Here is a 23,416-nt window from a genome sequence, read left to right as displayed (position 1 = left end):
TTGTTTAGTCGCTGAGTCCTGTTTGACTCTTTTGCAACCCCATAGACTGTAGGCATCACCGACGCAACCGACATGGGTTTGGGTGGACTCCAGGAGTTGGTGATGGACAGGGAGGCCTGGTGTGCTGCGGTTCATGGGGTCACAAAGAGTTGGACACGACTGAGCAACTGAACTACCTACCTACCTACCAGTCTCCTCTGTCCATGGGATTCTCCGGGCAAGAATACTGGAGTGGGTTGCCATTTCCTTCTGTAGGGGATCTTCCTAACCCAGGGATCAAACCTAGGTCTCCTCCATTTCTTTTGTTTCCTGAATTGTAGGCAGATTCTTTACTGCTGAGCCACTGGGAAGCCCTGTATCACTTAATATAAACTTATGAAACATCGTGATGAGCCAGGCACAATTTTGGGTACTTTCAGAAATGATATTGAATCCAATATGCAGAGCCTATGCTCTATAGGGCCCATAGGGTAGGGAGTGTTCTTACTTAGGAAGACCATGGAACCCTAGAGAACCATTGGATGTTTTGATATTACATATATTTTCTAAACCAGTATGTATACTGGATTTTCCTAGAGAAAGCATGTGCTATTTCCATTAATATATTTTTGTAAAAACTAAAGCAAAACCAGAAAAATCTTTTTATTGAAACATAATGAATCCAATTTCTTAAAACAAGCTTTGATCTCCAAAAATTAAGAAATGTGAGACCTGATTAAAATTGCTCCCAGTTTTCTTATTATATGTTTCTATTGTTTTCTCTGCAATTTTACTAAGACAGAGAATCTACATGTAAATAGAAATATGTACTGCTATAATTTTATTTATACTTATAAGCATGACTTTCCATAAAAATATTTTTAAAGAGCAGGCAAGATACACTACAGATTAATCCAAAATAAGAAAGCCTCCCACACTTTCCCCATCTACACAGGCACATTGATAAAAAAATAAAGTAGGCTGTGACTTATACCAGAAAATGTTCATTCAATTTTGTGTTTTTCCCTAATATTGATTTCCTTTTAACAAATAAGTTTGTTTAAAAATCATCTACTAGAGAGGAATCTGGCTGGGAGGAGGGTGTTTCAGGAATGAGAAACAGTTACGTGTTCAGGGCCACGGCCCATTGGAAATCAATCAGAAGTGAATATAAAACATTTCTGCCATTATAATGGAAGTTGATGAGAAATGGGATGCCATTCATGCAATTTTGACTTATAGGCAACTTTTTAATTTTCTTTTTTATTCTCCAAAGACCCGGCCAAGTCCCAGCTCTACCACAAATTAGCTTTGTGAAAGAAAACAGCTCAGTTATTCTAAGCATTAGTTTCCTCATTGGTGGAACCAGACTTGAAGCTCCAACATCACTGAACACATACCAAGTTTTTCAAAACCGCACCAGGTGTTACCGTAGCACATAACAGAAACACTGTAACCCTTAAAGGAATGGATGATTAAATGAATGAATGAGGGGTCTAGAAGTCATATGATAGGGTGAAAAGAGCTCAAGTAATTAAAGAAATTTGAAGACACGAATTGCTCATCATCCTGGTTTACAAAATTATCATATGCATAACATTGTGAAAGACATTTATAATTTTAGGTCTTATTTTTCTCATATATAAAATTTGCCTCACCAAGATATGTGAAAAGTATTTTACCAACATGAAAATAAAGGAAGCGCGCCTACCCTTTTGATTGTGATCTCTGAAGTAGCTCTTGAGCTTGACTGTCCTCTGACTGTACCCTTCACCAATCTGCAGATTTCAAGGACAAGCTACTCATTTCCTGCACTTCTGGTTAGTTCCCTACCATAGCGTGATTCTCGGATAAAAAAAATTTAGAGCAAACACCTGAAAGATGGGTACTGCTGAAGCCAAATTTCTCTTCTCCACTCCTCTTTTTGTTCATTCTGCTGTCAGAGCATATTAAAACCACCCAAAAGGAAAAAAAAAAAAGTCAACACACATACAAAAACCATCTGAGCAAGCAGTAAATGTACCCAGACTATGTTAAAATATATTAAATATAATAAGTGTATATTGCCTTTTGCATGAATGTTGCCAGAGCTATTTTGGACCTTGATTCAGATCCAACCTTTGGGACATAAAAGTTTTTTTCTTTTTTAATGCAGTTTACAAGAGAAAAGAGTTTGACTTTATATAGTATACTTTATCCTTTGGCTTTCTAAAAGAGCATCACAAAGCAGGATGTTAGATCTTCGCCTTGTGGGAAGTGCAGTCAGATCCAGAAAGCTTTGTGAGTCCAGTGGTGGGTCATGCTGAGCTCTGATCAGCTGACTGTCTTACACGGTGGCTATGGCATGTCTTGCTAAGTTTCAGACAACAGAGCGGGCCCAGAGAGGGGAAGTCAATTCACAGGAGAAGTGCAAAGTGGAATTCTGAGATCAAATCTGCCAAAGGCAAGAGGGAAAAGTGGTGGAGATGAGAAATGAAAAGTACCCTAAGAGTGACAAAGTGAACTGACTCATCTCTGAGGGCTCTGTGCTCACTCTACGTACATCAGCCAGAAGCCATCAGCTCTTTGGATACAGCTATGACCTAAACAATGCAATCAACTCCTTAAAAAGGCTTGCCCAGCTCTTCCCTGGCCCCAAACATTTAGTCAAGATCATTTCTCACACAAATTTGACATCATGTCCCTCTTACTGACGATCCCTTACTAAGTCTACAGTCAATTCCCTTTCTCATACCGTCAGTGATTCTCTCCTGAAATGTGTCAATGGTTCTTTTGATGGTGTCCTTGCTCCCAGACCTACAAACCACAAGTCACTAGATGACGTGACTTGTGCCACTCTCCAGTACACGTGAAGTCGACTGTATCTTCCAACAATCCTGTGGATTAGGTATTATAATTCCCAATTTATGAATGAGATGAATTCTTAAATGGAGGGCAAAACTTATTCTCCCTGTGGTGCACTTCTACTACATTTTGTTTCTATATCATTGCTCTTCCTACGTTGCTTTATGATCAATCCTTCCAGATGTCGACCTTCTAAACAGGAATGTGAATTCCTTAGGAACTGGGTCTCATATCATTCATCTTCATATCTCTGGTGCCTAGATGAGAGTGAAAGCTATTTAAAACTTTGAAAGACTATGCAAAGTAAAATAAATAGTGTTGGTAGTGCAATAGTCCTTTAAAGAGCAGGAGGGTGGATGTTTGGTGGTGACAGGTGGCAGGTGTTTGGTCCTGTGACAGCCCTACTTCGAGTCATTTGTCGTGTTCTTGAGAGTCTAATATAAGGTTTGATAGTGTACCTTTTCCCAGTGATAGCAAGACTCCAGAGAATGTTAAAAACAACAGAGCTGAAGGGTTGGGGTTGCAGGTAAGGCAGTCTTGATAGCTTCATCAAACACTAGGAATGTTTTATTGGAGAGGAGAGGCATGTGCAAGGCTCTGTGCCTTTTCTAGTCTGAACAAAACTAAAGAAATCACAAGTCTGTTCTCAGCACTGACTCACAGTCCTAAAATGGTGAAGATGGAAAATCACTTCTCTGAGTAGCAACAAAATGAAATATTTCTGAACACCTTTCTCTGACAGGTTTAAAAAAGCAAAGGAAGTAAAGGAAGAGAGTTGCTGGCTGTGAAAAGTCTTGGATGACTGCATTGAGAGCAGTTATTTTAGTGGTGCTGGTGATAAAAATTAAACGGGGGCCTTATGGGAAATGTACATTTCCTCAGAATGTGTTGGGACAAATGCAGCTTTTTAGAGGCACTCTCAGGAGCTGGGCAGAGGTGGCAAAGACTACGAAGTCAGAACAGGGACAGGGTGAGAGGAGGAGCAGGGAGACCAGAAAAGACAAACTTCCAAAAGCAGAGGAGATCACATGTAAGATATCTGGGGGCAGCCTGGGAAATGCTCGATTCTAGCAAAGCAAGGAAAGGAGAAGGGGCAGGAGGAAGATAGACAAGGAGGAAGAGGGGAGAGAGAAGAGAATCCATAAAGAACATGAGGCAGAGAGAAGAGAAAGGACACATGAGGATGTACCTTTGCAAATTAATAAGACACCACTTAATAAAGATGGAGAGATGCTGGGGCTACACTAACTGAGTTAGGAACCCACCTCTGCCAGTTAGTAACTGTGAGACCTTACACAAATATGTAAATTCTCTGAATACTTGTTTCTTATTTTTTTGAAATGGGGATAGGGATATCTCTTTTACTGAGTCTTTTTGTTTTATTTTTTTTCCATTGGAGTATAATTGCTTTACAAAGTTGTGTTCATTTCTGCTGTGCAACAGTGTGAATCAGCTCTATGTATGTGTGTGTGTGTGTGTGTATGTGTCTTTATATATATATACACACGTATAGCCAGCCCCCTTCTTGAATCTCCCTCCTGCCTCCCCCCACCTCGTCCCACCTATCTAGGTCATCACGGAGCATTTCGCTGAGCTCCCTGTGCTACACAGAAGCTTCCTTCTAGCTATCTATGTTATACATAGCAGTGTGTATGTGCCAATTCTGCTCTTCCAATATAGCCCACCCTTCCCTCTTTTGCCTGTGTCCACCCGTCCATTCTCTGTATCCGTGTTTGTATTCCTTCCCTGCAAATAACTCCATTTTTCTAGATTCCATATATATGCATTAACATACAATGTTTGTTTTTCTCTTTCTGACTTAACTTCCCTCTGTATGACAGACTTTGGGTCCATCAACATCACAACAAATGACCTAATTTCATTCCTTTTTTTTGTGGCTGAGTAATAATAGTCCATTGTCTAATTGTTTAAATTAAATAATGTTCATGCAGGGTCTAGTACCAAGCCTGATATATTGTTAGTATCCTACCATAGTAACTTAAAAAAATTAGTAACATAAATATCTAGGGAAAAAGTAGAAAAAACCAATTTCCTTAACATAATGAGTTCTAGGCATATATGTCAGCTTATATTATGATTATATTTAGTAAAGTAATATCATCAATAATTATTTCAGATAAAGAAATATCTTGTGCCTGTATGTAGGATGTTCTGTAGAGACTTAATCCTGTTGATAGCTCATGAAGAGGTTCACTGGTCATATTATCGTTATCTAAATCAGAGTAGTGGTTTCCAGAAACAGAAAAACATCCTGACTGGCCTTGGCCAAGGGGATTACAAATATGATAGACGATTGGGCAGGGAACTCAAATGCAAAAGGGGCTGCTAGGTTTTTCAGTGGTCCAGAGCCAGGCACTAAGAGGACCTGCAGACAGCAGGTTTCTCTCTGGGTGGGCACAGCTTCTCACTATGCTCGCTTTTCTTTATACACACCAAACTTCTTTGATGCAAGTGGACTGAACCATACTGCTCTGTCTTGGAGATGGCCGCAGTTCCCTAACTTTTATCAGCACCATTCAGGAAAAGAGTCCCAGTTTGACTGTGTCCCAGTTTCCCACATTCAGGACAGAAAATACGATTGATCTTCCTAATGATAAGCAGGAAATTTGCACTGTCTAAAAAGCTGAGAGTTTAGGGCATAGGGAAAAATTGAGAATGAGCTAGATCTCTGAAAAAAAAAAAAAAAAAAAACTTTGCTCTGAGTTGTTGTGAGCCATTATACCTGTTTGTGTATTGAAGACACTGGAACATCTACACAGAAATCTGTTCAATGTTGTTTAAGCCTTTATAAAACTCATTTCACCAGAGCCTCTTATTAACATCAGAACATATGATGCAGCAGTATATGATTCACAGGGCATGTGGGATTTCAGAACCAAGGGGCAGGACGCAAAGAAACCTTAAGCATAGATGGACCATAATGATCAGTGGTTCTATGTGGTCCCATTTCACAAGTGAGGAGACCTGAGACTCAGAGAATAAAATCATTCGAGGTCATATAGCCAGAGGGTGGCAAACTGTTACTCAGTTCTCTGGATCTTCAGTTTTGCTCTGTTCTTTACATCCTGCTGATCCCCAAGGGCTGTCACTGTTAAGATATTGTCAACCTATGAAGCTAGCTACCACGTGAACCCCTTACCCATTAAGCCCTCAGGGATTGGCATGTTGAGATTGGATTTTTAAAAGGGAGCCAATGGGAAAAAAAATTACCTTTAATTCACTTGACTAGGGCACAGCTACTCTATAAAGCAAAGAATGCCTGGAGAATGAACCTGGTATGATACACTTCCTGACTGTAAAGTCCTTCAGCTTCTCTGTTCATTAAAACATTTCTAATTTCTCTAAGTTGGTAGCAATTATCAATCACCGGTGACCTTTTATTTAGTGGATTCAGAGATGGGCAAGTGAAAAGTACTAGAATGTGGCAGAACTCACTATCCAGACCACCCCCTTCTCCCAGTCGGCCCACCCCTATGTATAAACAATACAACATCCAGGATTCTTAATTTTGTTGTGGGTTTTGATCATAAATCTTTAAATAAGTACGCTTCAATATCAGCCAGTAAAAGCCAATTAGATGTTTCATTTGCAGCCAAAGTATATTTATTTTGCAGAATTTGGCTGTTTAGCAGGGGATGTTTTAGGATATAAGATTAAGATAACGATGGAACTAATTTTTCCATGGTCAATTACTCCATGTGATGCTTCGCCTGAACCCTGTTACCTTCAACTTCTCTTTATTCTGTTGCATAATTTGGCTTTCAAAAACATATGCTTGACCACATATAGAGGACCAGGACAAGCCAGCCTCATCGTGGAAGGGCTCAGGAATGTTAATTCAGCCATTTGGAAGACTACATAGAAAGCTAGTTTTACTGGATTCTAGCTCTAATAGGGCTTGCTTTTAATAATTGGGTTTATGCTTTATCTTTCTGATGGATATCCATCTTATGTTTAAAGTAATGCTCAAAATTCTCCAAGCCAGGCTTCAGCAATATGTGAACTGTGAACTTCCTGATGTTCAAGCTGGTTTTAGAAAAGGCAGAAGAACCAGAGATCAAAATGCCAACATCTGCTGGATGATGGAAAAAGCAAGAGAGTTCCAGAAAAACATCTATTTCTGCTTTATTGACTATGCCAAAACCTTTGACTGTGTGGATCACAATCAACTGTGAAAATTCTGAAAGACATGGGAATACCAGACCGCCAGACCTGCCTCTTGAGAAATCTATATGCAGGTCAGGAAGCAACAGTTAGAACTGGACATGGAACAACAGACTGGTTCCAAACAGGAAAAGGAGTATGTCAAGTCTGTATATTGTCAGCCTGCTTATTTAACTTATATGCAGAGTACATTATAAGAAACGCTGGACTGGAAGAAGCACAAGCTGGAATCAAGATTGCCAGGAGAAATATCAATAACCTCAGATATGCCGATGACACCACCCTTATGGCAGAAAGTGAAGAGGAACTCAAAAGCCTCTTGATGAAGGTGAAAATGGAGAATGAAACAGTTGGCTTAAAGCTCAACATTCAGAAAACGAAGATCATGGCATCCAGTCCCATCACCTCATGGGAAATAGATGGAGAAACGGTGGAAACAGTGTCAGACTTTATTTTTGGGGGCTCCAAAATCACTACAGATGATGACTGCAGCCATGAAATTAAAAGACGCTTATTTCTTGGAAGGAAAGTTATGACCAACCTAGATAGCACATTGAAAAGCAGAGACATTACTTTGCCAACAAAGGTTTGTCTAGTCAAGGCTATGGTTTTTCCTGTGGTCATGTATGGATGTGAGAGTTGGACTGTGAAGAAGGCTGAGCGCCGAAGAATTGATGCTTTTGAACTGTGGTGTTGGAGAAGACTCTTGAGAGTCCCTTGGACTGCAAGGAGATCCAACCAGTCCATTCTGAAGATCAGCCTTGGGATTTCTTTGGAAGGAATGATGCTAAAGCTGAAATTCCAGTACTTTGGCCACCTCATGCGAAGCGTTGACTCATTAGAAAAGACTCTGATGCTGGGAGGGATTGGGGGCAAGAGGAGAAGGGGACAACAGAGGATGAGATGGCTGGATGGCATCACTGACTCGATGGACGTGAGTCTCAGTGAACTCCGGGAGTTGGTGATGGACAGGGAGGCCTGACATACTGCAATCATGGGGTGGCAAAGAGTCAGACATGACTGAGCGACTGAACTGAACTTAACTGAACTGAATTCAATTACATATTTGCTCTTACGTGCCTGAATCTGAGCCCGTATAACATGCCAGGTAGTGGTGTGCTTCTAGCATTTGAATCAGACACTTGGATTTGAATATTACATTAATATTTGCTAGCTTTGTGACCTTGGGCAAGTTACCTAACCTAATGTAGACTCAAGTTTTCTTTTTTGGAAAACAGGACTGATTATTTCTACCTTAGAGAAACTAAAAATGGATATTGCATATAGAGCACCTGCTATTCTCTCTATATTATATTTAAAGATGTTAATTATTCATTTTTGTTCTGTCTTAGGTCTTTGAAATTGGATATTTGTTTATCTTTTTTTCCCTCTTGTTCCTCATCTTCATACGAGATCTATTCTTTGATATACCTGGCTATCAGTTCCACCTGGATTTCCTGTACCACTGGGTCACAGACTCTCTGGAAATGGGTTATATATACTCCATACTCATTGATATGCGCCTTCACCTTCCTTTCATGGGGATGAGTCTGTGTCTGCTGACTCCACTGAGGATATCTAAATTTCCAACTTTCCAATCTGGTCTATCAAGCACTTGGTTCCTATTCTTAGTCTTGATGTTGTATAGGTACCACAGGAACCATATGTCATTGTCTGGGGAATGTAGAAATTGGTTGTCTCATAAAACATATGCCAAGATTTTAAGAAGACAGAATTGATAAATATAATGTTTATGTTATCTGTGATCCATTTTCAATCATATATTTAAATCAGGCAATTTATATCTTCTATTGAGGTTTTCCAGCAATTAAGTTATTTGGAAGATTCTCCTATAATAAGGTCAGGGAGTAGATTCTATACAAGTTGTTTCAGTAGAACTTTGAAATAACCAATAAACAGACAAAATACATGTGGCTGGAAGTCTGAAATCAAGGTGCTGGCAGTGTTTTGTGAGGACAAGCTTCCTGGTTCACAGATGACTATCTTTTCCTTGTAACTTTATATTGCAAATGGGAAAAAGGATCTCTTTAGAGTCTCTTTATAAGGGCATTAAGCTTTTTCTTAAGAGCTCTGCCCTACTGACCTAAATCACCTACAAACTACTATCACATTGGGGATTTGGTGTCAACATAAGAATTTTGTTGTTGTTGCTTAGTTGCTAAGTCGTGTCCAACACTTTTGCAACCCTATGGACTGTAGCCCGCCAGGCTCCTCTGTCAGTGGGATTTCCCAGGGAAGAATACTAGACAGGGTTGCCATTTCCTTCTCTGTGGTATCTTCTTGACCCAGGGATCAAATTCATGCCTCTTGTGGGTGATGGATTGTGGATTCTTCACTGCTGAGCCACCAGGGAAGCCCTAAGAATTTTGGGGGGACACAATCATTCTACGGCATTGTGAAAGTAATTAACTTCAGGATTGAAATTAAAGCATTGCTGTTTTGATGAAAAGATGTTGCTTTCAAATATAAACTGAATAGTGCAGTCAATGGAAAAAATAAAGAAATAGTATGAATAAGACTTTTCAAATTCATACCAATGGGATTTGAAGGACGTTAGAAGACAAAATAATTATGAATTAATGACATGCTACAAGAAAGGAGAATGGTTAAAATTCTAACAGAGAAGCATATTATAGGGAGATGAGTTGTGTATATGTGATTGCAGACACTATTATGACATGAAGATATCAATCTCCAAAAGAAAACTGATAAACAGCTGGTATTATACTAAGTGCGAGACATATGAAAAGGCAGTGTTAGAAAGCCTACAGTCTAATGATATAGACAAAAAGTTAGTTGAAGTGGGAATGAACATAGAGGACTACAGAGGTCAGAGAAATGTGCATTGGTAGCAAAGGAGAAGTATATCTAGACATATATGGTAAGATATGGAGGAGGGTAAGTGTCACTAAAGAAAGACTATAAAGGATTGATAGTCATCTTCATAAGACTGCAAGAGGATACTCTAAGAATAGGGTAAAGGAAATTTTGGAGAAGATGATAAAATAAACAAATGAAAAGTTCAAGGTGTTCAGGAAGTTAGTTCAGGCCCTGGGTACTTTACCCAAATGATCTCATTTATACCTCACAACAGTCAAATGGCAGATGTGGAAGTTGAAATAAGAAATAAAATAATTCACTCAGTTCAGTTCAGCCATTAAGTCATGTCCGACACTTTGTGACCCCATGGACTGCAGCACATCAGGCTTCCCTGTCCATCACCAAATCACAGAGCCTACTCAAACTCATGTCAATAGCATCAGTGATACCATCCAACCATCTCATCCTCTGTCATCCCCTTCTCATCGTGCCTTCAATCTTTCCTAGTATCAGGGTCTTTACAAATGAGTTGATACTTTGAATCAGGAGGCCAAATTACAGGAGTTTCAGCTTCAGCATCAGTCCTTCCAATGAACATTAAGGATTGATTTCCTTTAGTATGGACTGGTTGGATCTCCTTGCTCTCCAAGGGACTCTCAAGAGTCTTCTCCAACAACACAGTTCAAAAACATCAGTTTTTCAGTGCTTAGCTTTTCTTATAGTCCAACTCTCACACCAATACATGACTACTGGAAAAATCATAGCTTTGACCAGATGGACCTTTGTTGGTAAAGTAATGTCACTGTTTTTCAGTATGCTGTCTAGGTTGGTCATAGCTTTTCTTCCAAGGAGCAAGTGTCTTTTAATTTCATGGCTACAGTCACCATCTGCAGTAATTTTGGAGCCCCAAAAATAGTCTCTCACTGTTTCCATTGTTTCCCCATCTATTTGCCTCGAAGTGATGGGACCAGATGCCAAGATCTTAGTTTTCTGAATGATGAGTTTTAATGCAACTTTTTCACTCTCCTCTTTAACTTTCATCAAGAGGCTCTTTAGTTCTTCTCTTTCTGCCATAAGGGTGATGTCACCTGCATATCTGAGTTTATTGACATTTCTCCTGGAAATCTTGATTCCAGCTTGTGTTTCATCCAGCCCAGCATTTCCCACGATGTACACTGCATATAAGTTAAATAAGCAGGGAGACAATATACAGCCTTGAAGTACTTTTTACCTGATTTAGAACCAGTCTATTGTTCCATATCCAATTCTAACTGTTGCTTCTTGACCTGCATACACAATTCTCAGGAGGCAGGTCAGGTGGTCTGGTATTCACATCTCTTGAAGAATTTTCCACAGTTTTGTGATACACACAGTCAAAGGTTTTGGCGTAGTCAATAAAGCAAAACAAAGGCTTTGGCATAGTCAATAAAGTAAAAGGAGATGTTTTTCTGGAACTCTCTTGCTTTTTCAATGATCCAGTGGATGTCGGTCATTTGATCTCTGGTTCCTCTGCCTTTACTAAATCTAGCTTGAACATCTGGAAGTTCACAGTTCGTGTACTATTGAAACCTGGCTTGGAGAATTTTGAGCATTACTTTGCTAGCGTGTGAGATGAGTGCAATTGTGCGGTAGTTTGAGCATTCTTTGACATTGCCTTTCTTTGGGATTGGAATGAAAACTGACCTTTTTCAGTCCTGTGGCCACTGCTGAGTTTTCCAAATTTACTGGCATATTGAGTGCAGCACTTTCACAGCATCATCTTAGGATTTGAAGTAGTTCAACTGGGATTCCATCACCTCCACTAGCTTTGTTCGTAGTGATGCTTCCTAAGGCCCACTTGACTTCACATTCCAGGATGTCTGGCTCTAGGTCAGTGATCACACCATCATGGTTATCTGGGTCATGAAGATCTTTTTTGTATAGTTCTTCTGTGTATTCTTGCCACCTCTTCTTAATATCTTCTTCTTCTGTTAGGTCCATATCATTTCTGTACTTTATTGTGCTTATCTTTGCATAAAATATTCCCTTGGTATCTCTAATTTTCTTGAAGAGATCTCTAGTCTTTTGAATTCTATTGTTTTCCTCTATTTCTTTCCATTGATCATTGAGGAAGGCTTTCTTATCTCTCTTGCTATTCTTTAGAACTCTGCATTCAAATGGGTAGAATTTTCTTTTTCTCCATTGCCTTTAGTTTCTCTTCTTTTCTCAGCTATTTGTAAGGCCTCATTAGACAACCATTTGGCCTTTTTGCATTTTTTTTTCTTGGGGATGGTCTTGATCCTTGCCTCCTGTACAATGACACCAACCTCTGTCCATAGTTCTTCAGGCACTCTGTCTATCAGATCTAATCCCTTGAATCTATTTGTCACTTGCACTGTATAATCATAAGGGATTTGATTTAGGTCATACCTGAATGGTCTAGTGGTTTTCCTTACTTTTCAATTTAAGTCTGAATTGTCAATAAGGAGTTTATGATCTGAGCCACAGTCTGCTCCCAGACTTGTTTTTGTTGACTGTATAGAGCTTCTCCATCTTTGGCTGAACAGAATAGAATCAATCTGATTTCAGTGTTGACCATCTGGTGATGTCCATGTGTAGCGTCTTCTCCTGTGTTGTTGGAAGAGGGTGTTCACTATGACCAGTGCGTTCTCTTGGCAAAACTCTGTTAGCCTTTGACCTACTTTGTTTTGTACTCCAAGGCCAAATTTGTCTATTACTCCAGGTATTTCTTGACTTCTTACTTTTGCATTCCAGTCCTCTATAATGAAGAGGACATTTTTGGGGGGTGTTAGTTCTAGGAGGTCTTGTAAGGTTTCATAGAACTGTTCAACTTCAGCTTCTTCAGCATTATTGTTTGGGGCATAGACTTGGATTACTGTGATATTGAATAGTTTGCCTTGGAAATGAAGAGATCATTCTCTCATTTTTGAGATTGCATCCAAATACTGCATTTTGGACTCTTCTGTTGACTACAATGAGTATTCCATTTCTTCTAAGGGATTCTTGCCCACAGTAGTGGATACAATAGTTATCTGAGTTAAATTCACCCAGTTCTAATGAGATGGATAAAACTGGAACCTATTATACAGAGTGAAGTAAGCCATAAAGTAAAACACCAATACAGTATACTAATGCAAGGCAATGGCACCCCACTCCAGTACTCTAGAAAATCCCATGGATGGAGGAGCCTGATGGGCTGCAGTCCATGACATTGCTGAGAGTCGGACACGACTGAGTGACTTCACTTTCACTTTACACTTTCATGCATTGGAGAAGGAAATGGCAACCTACTCCAGTGTTTTTGCCTGGAGAATCCCAGGGATGGGGGAGCCTGGTGGGCTGCCATCTATGGGGTTGCACAGAGTCAGACACAACTGAAGCGACTTAGCAGCAGCAGCAGCAGCAACACATATCTACGTAATTTAGAAAGATGGTAAGATAACCCTGTATGCAAGACAGCAAAAGAGACACAGATGTATAGAACAGTCTTTTGGACTCTGTGGGAGAGGGAGAGGGTGGGATGATTTGGGAGAATGACATTGAAACATGTATAATATCATATATGAAACGAATCGCCAGTCCAAGTTCGATGCATGATACTGGTTGCTTGGGGCTGGTGCACTGGGACGACCCAGAGGGATGGTATGGGGAGGGAGGTGGGAGGGGGTTCAGAATGGGGAACACGTGTATACCTGTGGTGGATTCATGTTGATGTATGGCAAAACCAATACAAAATTGTAAAGTAATTAACCTCCAAAAAAATAAATAAATTTATATTTTTAAAAATTTTAAAAAATTACAAAAATAAATTCACCCATTCCAGTCCATTTTAGTTTACTGATTGATTCCTAAAATGTTCCCTCTGCCATCTCCTGTTTGGCCATTTCCAGTTTACCTTGACTTCTGAACCTAACATTCCAGTTCCTATGCAATATTGCTCTTTACAGCATCAAACTTTACTTCCATCACCTGTCATATCCACAACTGGGTGTTGTTTTTGCTTTGGCTCCATCCCTTCATTCTTTCTGGAGTTATTTCTCCACTAATCTCCAGTAGCATATTGGGCACCTACTGACCTGGGGAGTTCAGCTTTCAGAGTCATACCTTTTTGCCTTTTGATACTGTTCATGGGGTTCTCAAGGCAAGAATACTGAAGTGGTTTGACATTCCCTTCTCCAGTGGACCACATTTTGTCAGAACTCCCTGCCATTACCTGTCGGTCTTGGGTGGCCCTACAGGGCATGGCTCATAGTTTCATTGAGCTGGACAAGGCTGTGGTCCATGTGATCAGATTGGTTAGCTTTCTGCAGTTGTGGTTTTCATTTTGTCTGCCTTCTGATGGAGAAGGATGAGAGGCTTATGGAAGCTTCCTGATGGGAGAGACTGACTGAGGGGGAAACTGGATCTTGTTCTGATGGGCAGGGTCATGTTCAGTAAATCTTTAATCCAATTTTCTGTTGATGGGTGGGGCTGTGTTCCCTCCCTGTTGCTTGACCTGAGGCCAAACTATGGTGTAGGTGATAAAGATAATGGGGACCTCCTACAAAAAGTCCCATACATGCACTGCCACTGCACTCAATGCCCCCAACCCTGCAGCAGGCCACCGCTGACCCACGCCTCAACCAGAGACTCCTGGACATTTACGGGCAAGTCTGGGTCAGTTTCTTGTGGGGTCACTGCTCCTTTCTCCTGGGTCCTGCTGCACACCAGGTTTTGTTTGTGCCCTCCAAGAGTCTGTTTCCCTAGTCCTGGGTAAGTTCTGGTGGTTCTGTGATTGGGGTTAATGGCTATCTCCTCTAAGAGGGCTTATGCCATACCCAGGTCTGCTGCACTCAGAGCCCTGCCCCTGTGGCAGGCCACTGCTGACATGTACATCCACAGAGATACTCAGACACAGTTCTGGCTCAGTCTCTGTGGGCTGGGCATTTTGTGCCCTTCCCAGGTCTGAGCAGCTCAGGTGACCAGGTGCTTGGCAAGTGCACTGTCCCAGGTGAGCTGTGCATCTTAATCACCTCCTTGGTCCCAGCCACTTGGTTTCCTGGATGTGCCCTGAGAACACTGTCTCAAGTGTGCCATGTCTCCTCTGGAGAGCTGATCTCAGGCTACGACCCTCCTGGTGGATGTTAACTATCCAGGATCTCAGGAAGACGTGGTTAGCAGCTGAGAACCTGCTCACAGTTTGGTGGAAAATGCTGTCTCTGGGGCCGAGACTGCAGCAGCCCCTTGCCTTCTGGCTCTGGCTGCCTCTCTGCCTCCTGGTGGATAGGGGCTGGTACACAGCAGGCTAGCTTTCCTTTGGTATTCACTCAATCCTTTGTTCTGTGAGTGGGCCAGGCAGCATGTTCTGTTGTTAGGTTAGAGCCTTTCCTGGGAAAGCTCTCTTTTCCACAATTGCAGTTAGGCATGTATTCTGTGGGCTTTTTTTTTTTTTTTTCTGGTTATGTTGCCTTCTGAGATTCCAAAACTCTCCACAGACCTGCCTGTGAGAGGGTTTCCTACTGTACTACTCATGGGTGAGAGTCAGTTCAGATCTGTTGGACTCCAAAGTCTCTTCTGTGTACAATGGTCCTCCCATGATGGCCCCTAAAATAACTGGAAATCTTGGATGAGGGAGAGAGAGAATTCCCCAGTGGTCCAGTGGTTAGAACTCTACACTTTGATTGCCGAGGCCTCAGATTTGATTCCTGGTCAGGGAACTAAAGTCCCATTAGCCATGCAGTGCAACCCTCCATCAGAAAAAAAAAAAAAATTATTGAATGAGGGAGAGAGAGAGAAGGTGGAGAAAGCCATAGAGTCAGACAGGGAAAGAGAAACAAGTGGTCTCTCTCATGATGTTTATCCTGTAGTTAACTTTTGTAATATTTCTTTTTAGTGTCAGTCCCTCACATCCAACTGAACCTCCCAAGGGGAAATATTTTTTATGCCATCTCATATTTTTATTGAGCCTCACCAGTCCTGACACATCAGGTCATGTAATTAATAAATTAACCATGCATGCGAAGTCACTTTAGCCATGTCTGACTCTTCAGCATGAAGAGTGGACTGTAGCCCACCAGGCTCCTCTGCCCATGGGATTCTCCAGGCAAGAATACTGGAGTGGGTTGCCATTTCCTCCTCCAGGGGATCTTCCTGACCCAGGGATTGAAGCTGAATGTCTCCTGAGTCTCCTGCATTGGCAGGTGGGTTCTTTACCACTAGGACCACCTGGTAAAATGTATATAAATGTGTTATCAGAACTTCTATACATTTTTATCTTGGAATTAAAGGTTATATCCTTTAAAAAAGAGAGAGAAATCATACCTATTTTGGAGGATGACCTTTTGAAATATACATTGAAAAGACAGGTGGCACTAGAGGTAAAGAACCAACCTGCCAATGCAGGAGATTTCAAGAGACTCAACTGTGGAGGGCATGGCAACCCACTCCAGTATTCTTGCCTGAAGAATCCCATGGATGGAGGAGCATGGCTTAATACAGTCCATAGGGTTGCAAAGAGTTGGACACAACTGAAGTGAATTAATACACACACAAAGAGAGACACGTCATTTAAAACTGTTTTTCAGTGTGCACATGGATAATGCCTGGAATGTTATAGGAGGATTAGATATCATCATATATATGGAGGTTGGTCTTTACTCTTAGAAGAACTAGTTGGTATGGATCCTAATGTGAATTCTTAATCACTAAGCTAAGACTGTAATCTTTGAGCCACTGGATGTTATTCATTAACATACTTCAAGTATTTGATCCAATATTGAGCAATGTGAAAGTGCAAGTCACTCAGTCATGTCCGACTCTCTGTGGGCCCCATGGACTATACAGTCCATGGAATTCTCCAGGCCATAATACTGGAGTGGGTAGCCTTTTCCTTTTCCAGGGGATCTTCCCAACACAGGGACTGAACCCAGGTCTCCTGCATTGCAGGCAGTTTCTCTAGCAGCTGAGCCACAAGGGAAGCCTAATATTGGTCAATGCTTGAACACAAGTTTGAAGTCCTTAAAGAATAATACGGCTTTCGTCTTTACCACTCCCTTTATATTGGTCCTTCCTGTCACCCTGACATACACTTTGATAAATCAGGTGATTGAGACAGGAGCAAAATTGCTGACCCTGTTATGCTGAGCTATCAATGAAATTTGACACAAGTGCTCACTGCTCCTTTTTTGATACATATTCTTCTCTTTTACTCCAGAACATCATACTCTTCTTCCACATTCACTGACTACTTACTTCTTAGTCTTCTTTGCCAGCTCCTCTTCATCTCACTGACTTCTTATCTTCAGTGTATTTCCAGGCTTAATATTAAACTTCTTCTTGGTATCCATTCATTCCCATGAAAATTTCATCCCACGAATTTGAATATCATCTATACTTAATGGTCTAAGTTTTCTGTTTAATTCTGAATATTGTTGTTGCTTAGTTGCCAAGTCATGTCCAACTCTTTTGCAACCCCAAGGACTGTAACCCACCAGTCTCTCCTGTCCATGAGACTTTTCAAGCAAGAACACTGGACTAAGTTTCCATTTCCTCCTCCAGGGGATCTTCCTGATCCAGGGGCTGAATCCATGGGTCCTGCCACATCTCCTGCATTGCAGATGGATTCTTCACCATTGAGCCACTTTGGTTCAGTTCAATTCAGTCGCTCAGTTGTGTCCGACTCTTTGTGACCCCATGAATCGCAACATGCCAGGTCTCCCTGTCCATCATCAACTCCTGGAGTTCACCCAAACTCATGTGCATCGAGTCGGTGATGCCATCCAACCATCTTATCCTCTGTCGTCCCCTTCTCCTCCTGCCCCCAATCCCTCCCAGCATCAGAGTCTTTTCCAGTGAGTCAACTCTTCGCATGAGGTGGCCAAAGTATTGGAGTTTCAGCCTCAGCATCAGTCCCTCCAGTGAACACCCAGGACAGGTCTCCTTTAGGATGGTGAGCCACTAGAGAAGACTACTTCTGAATATTAGATTTATGTATAATAATGCCTACTGAATATTTTCTTAACTTGATAATAGTATCCATAAATATGAAAATCTAAAATTGAATGCTTGATCTACTCATCTTCTAGCTCCAAAACTATTCCACTTAGAGGTTTCTTGTCTCAGTTATTGGTAACTCTATCCCTGTATTCTCAGACCAGAAATCATGAAGTCATTCTGAGTATTCTCTTTCTTTCAAACCTCATTTCTGATTTGGTAGCTAACTCTGTTGGTCTTACATTTGAAGTTATATCCAGAATTTAATCATTCCTTACCACCTCCCCTGCTAATGTTATGACCCAAACCACCCTTATCTCTCACTTGGACTATTTCAGTTCAGTTCAGTTCAGTCGCTCAGTCATGTCCGATTCTTTGCGACCCCATGAATCGCAGCACACCAGGCCTCCCTGTCTATCACCAACTCCCAGAGTTCACTGAGACTCACATCCATCAAGTCAGTGATGCCATCCAGCCATCTCATCCTCTGTCGCCCCTCCTCCTCCTGCCCTCAATCCCTCTCAGCATCAGAGTCTTTTCCAATGAGTCAACTCTTCACATGAGGTGGCCAAAGTACTGGAGTTTCAGCTTTAGCATCATTCCTTCCAAAGAAATCCCAGGGCTGATCTCCTTCAGAATGGACTGGTTGGATCTCCTTACAGTCCAAGGGACTCTTAAGAGTCTTCTCCAACACCACAGTTCAAAAGCATCAATTCTTCGGTGCTCAGCCTTCTTCACAGTCCAACTCTCATATCCATACATGACCACAGGAAAAACCATAGCCTTGACTAGATGAAGATCATGGCATCTGGTCCCATCACTTCATGGGAAATAGATGGGGAAACAGTGGAAACAGTGTCAGACTTTATTTTTCTGGGCTCCAAAGTCACTGCAGATGGTGACTGCAGCCATGAAATTAAAAGACAGTTACTCCTTGGAAGGAAAGTTATGACCAACCTAGATAGCATGTTCAAGAGCAGAGACATTACTTTGCCAACAAACGTTCGTCTAGTCAAGGCTATGGTTTTTCCTGTGCACCATTTCAACAGCCTCCTAACTATTTTTCCTTTCTCCTCATCAATTCTCAACACAGGATCCAGATTAATTTCATTAAAATGAGATTCAGATTAATTTATGAGATTAATTTATAATTTGCTCAAATCCTTCCAACAACTGAGTCTTCCTGCCACTAAGAATGCAATGGTCCACAAGACCACAAGTGACCTGAGATTCAAACCTTTCTTATCCCAACTCATTTTCCTCACCAGTAACAATGACCTCCTTAATGTTCATTAAAAATCAAGGAACATGTGTATCCTGATCCTTTGAACTTGTTCCATTGGCTGTAATATTCTTCCTCTAGATATGTCACAAATACTCCCTTGATGTATTGGGTTGGCAAAAAGTTCATTTGGATATTTCTATAAGAATTATGGGAAAACCAAATGAACCTTCTGGCCAATCCAATATTTGCTTAAATCTCTCCTCTCTGTGCCTGCCTTGGTCACCCTATTTTAAATTGTATACGTTACTTCCTGAGATCTCTATTTTTATTCTTTACTTATTTCCCTCTGTGGTACTTTTTACCTTCTAATCTATTATATACTCTATTCTTTTTATTATGGGCTTCCTCAATAAAATGCAAATTCTACGAGGACAAGGACTATGCTTTTTGCACTGTTTTATATCCAGTGCTTGAAAGTGTTATTGTAACATCTACACTAAGAGCTCAATAAATGTTTGTTGAGTGATTGAATGAATAAACAATAGACCCTAACATTATAGATATAGAAAATGTTAGAGGCAGAGAAGTAATCTTACAAACTAAGATAATCAAGGTAATTCACTGTTTTTTTTTTTTGTTTGTTTGTTTGTTTGTTTTTACAGATGAAGAATCTGAACCTTTGAGAAATAAATGGACTCATCTGAAATAGGAAGTGGTTTTCCTAATGTATAACTCAGACTATAATTTTTCTTGCTGTTTCCACAGAGTCAAGTACAGTGTTTGGCTTGAAGCAAATGCTCAGTGGGTCTCTTTTGAAAGAATAGGTCCTGGGGTTCTTTCTGCTACACCATACTGACAGCCTTAACTTATAATTTGGTGGAGCTATGAAAAGTGGATGGGTGTGGAATGGATTACTTCCAAAATTTATTTCAACTATACATTTCTATTGGACAGGAATTCTAAATAAGTTGCTTGTTGTTATATAACTGTACTTTCTTTTCTGCCCCATACTTTTGCTTCCTCTCTTTCCAATAGTTGTGTAAAACTTCCTACCTCCTCTCCTAAAAAAAGAAAGAATATAAAAATATCTCTCTTTGGACTATAAAATAAATCATTTCTAAATATGAAAAGTATATATCCCTAGGTACTTGAATCAGATTATTGGCCATGGTTGGCATTATCTGGGGACATTTGAGGAGATTTGGGTTAGCTCATATTTACAGGAATATTTTAATTCTTAAAATCCAATATTTGACAAATTATTACATTGTCTTCTTTATTTTTTAATGCAAAGAAAAAGAAGTTCACTTACTCTTTCATTCAACACATTTCAAAATATCTAATAGTCTTTCATGATAACACTGAACAAGACAGACATATCGTTGTCTTAGTTTTCAGCCCATTGAAGGACAGATATTAATAAAATAATTATATAAGCATGTAGCTAATTTTAAACTATGGTAAGTGACTTGATAAAAATTACAGGTTGCTATGAGATATATAAGTAATCTAGGAGTAAAGTGGGTCATGAAAAAGCCACAGTGAAGCTAAAATATGAAAAATAAAGAATATTAACTAAGAAGCTTTTAAGAGTGGGAGATTTTTCCAGGTGGAGGTGGACACTGATGCAAATATTCTGAGGGTTAGTGATGGGGAGGTGACAGCTTGGCTCATTGAGTAACCAATAGAAGACTGATGTTGGAAAGAATAGAATGAAGAGAAGACAAAGTTGCATATGTAGTAAGGTCTAGATTTTCAGGCTTTAAGAGTAATGAGGAGGTTTTGAGACGGAAAAGATTTGGTCCCTCAAATTAAATTATGTGCGTGAATATTTAAGTGACAGGTTTTCAGATAGAAAGACTTGTAAACAAGATGAGTTGTTAGTGGCCAAAATGAGAAACTGTTTTTTTGGACATTAATTTTACTGAATTCAAAATGTCCCCAGATACCACACTAAGTCTGTGTGTATTATTACATTGGTATTTTTTTAGCATTGCCGCCACATATGCACATATTTTATGACCTTTTCTTCTTCCTTTTATAGAATCTCAGTTTAAATAGATTCCCCTGTCATTGTTTTCCAGAAAGCTCTGCGAGTGTTTGAGCTTAAAAAAATGAGTTCAATCTTAGTTCAGTTTGAGGTTTCTGGGATAGTTCAAGTCAGGTCTTGATTTGCCTGAACCAGTTTCTCTTCCCTGGGCAATATTAGTCCTGCTTTGCTCTGCTCTTTAGATGAAATAGAGGCGATAGTTTCAATTTCACAAGAACTCATATTAGAAGCTATTTCTCTTTTAAATAATAACAAATTTCAGACAAAGATGGTCAGGTGGCAAAGTTTCATAAAGCTATGAACGATAGGCTAGTCCTGGAATTGATTCAAATGTTTAATTATTCGTTGAGAGAAGGTTGTCTGGAGGCTTCACACAAGAAGAGACTTTATTGATTTTTATTATTCAGGGAAGGTAATAATTTTGATATAAAAAAACAAGCTCCAATTCCTCTGCTAAGCAATAATGACAAAATGTTTGTCAAAATAATGCTAGCAACTGAGAAAATGAAGGGTCCAAAGAGCCCCTCTTTTTTATTTCATATCATCAATCTTGTGGTCTCCAAACCTGCAGGGAATGTCACAATAATGTAGGTTGCTTTGAAGTTATTTTTGAAGTTGAGAAAAGATACACCATTTTTTTTTTTTGTATTTATGTCAGTATCAGGCTAACATCTTTGACTGAGTCCATAGTAATAACAAGTGTGGTAGCTTCAGACATCAGCCTAGAATTTTAAGGACTTTTGCAGTCCTATAGCAAAGGTAGGTAATGACCACTGAGGTCAGACAGTACAAAAAGATTAATATATACTGTATGCTGTGAGTGAACAAAAGCAAACGGAATTTACTGAGGGATTAAGAATAGATAAAAGATGAAGCAATAATGTAACAAATAATCTGAAGTACTCAGAAGCAGCCTCATGTAAAGAAAAGGGCATTTGCTGAGTGAATTTAGAGCACCTAAGTTTTAGGTTCGCTCCTGCTTCTAAATAGCAACATATTTTTGGGAAAACTACTTTGTCTTTTCAGGCTTCAGTTTCTGCAACTGTAAAATGGAGTCAATAAAAAAAAAAAAAAATGTCTGAAGCCTTCTCCTAGATCTATGATGTTATAAAGATCATTGAGAAAATGATGGGTGGGTTTGGGAGCTATGACTGTAATTGGCTAGAGGGAAATTGGAAGACGGAATGAAAAAGAAAACATCAGTAAATTTCCCAGTAATAAGAGGAAGGCGGTGAAATAAAGGAGTCAGAAGGGAAACAAGGAGGATGGATAGAGTTTCCAGTTATACAAGAATTAAGGTTGATGTACACATTTACACGTTTACACACTGATGCAGTAGGGCTAGGAGTCTAAAGAAAATACATCAGCAGAATGGGTGTCTTTCTGCTTTCCCTCATGAGTTCTCAAACAGGTTTATAAACCATATATTCTCTTCCCCCACTCCAAATTTATGAAACATTCAATACAGAACAATATGCCAAGTCCTTATCTCATGTAATCTTGAAACATAGTATTAATATCCTCGCTTTATACATGGATATGTGAAATGCTAAGGAATTAAACTTGTGATAGAGCTGAAATGTCAATGCATATGCCATGAAATAAATCCACTAACTCTTTCCAGCACCAGGCAAGGACTCTTTCCATGGTACAATGCTTTGTCTCCCCTTACTGGTCTATACCCATAGCTCTGGGTCATTTAGACCAGTGGCTACTTCAGACATGCAATCAGAAAATCTTCAGTGAAAGATACACAAATTTACATCTGATAACAGTGGAGAAGGTAAGAAATATTTGGGCATCTTATACTGTATCAATTGATTTCTTAAATTTTCTTGCACTAACTTTTCTGGGAAGGTTATTGGAAAGTGATAGTGGAAAAACCACAAAGGAGACTTTCTTAATAAAAAAGAGAGGGCAGGAGTTAATGACCTTCAGTGCAGATAAGATAGTGGGAATGGAAGAGGTGAGTTATAGGGCATGCAAGTTAAAGATGATTGAATGAAACTGAGTGGTTGATTGGATAAGGGCAAATGAGGGAGAGAGAAAGTCGCCAAGGATTTTCTGACTTGGAAGGTAGGGCAGATAGTACTTATAAAGCAGGAGAAATTCTGTGGGGTAGGGATAACCCATTCATTCCTTTCCTACCCATTCTGCCTTGTACGCTGGTCTTGCTTATGCTCTAGTTTCAGCCACAGGAGGATGCATGCCACTGTTTTTTACTTTTCTGAATAAATCGAGTCCAGCCCCTCTCCAGACCACATTCCTGGCTTGGCCTCCCTCACAGCCTCATTGAACCCAGAGAGTCCCTCTAAAGCCTC

The sequence above is a fragment of the Bos javanicus genome, chromosome 8, assembly GCF_032452875.1.
Source record: "Bos javanicus breed banteng chromosome 8, ARS-OSU_banteng_1.0, whole genome shotgun sequence".
Lineage (NCBI taxonomy): Eukaryota > Metazoa > Chordata > Mammalia > Artiodactyla > Bovidae > Bos > Bos javanicus.
Note: the sequence above shows the minus strand (reverse complement) of the source record.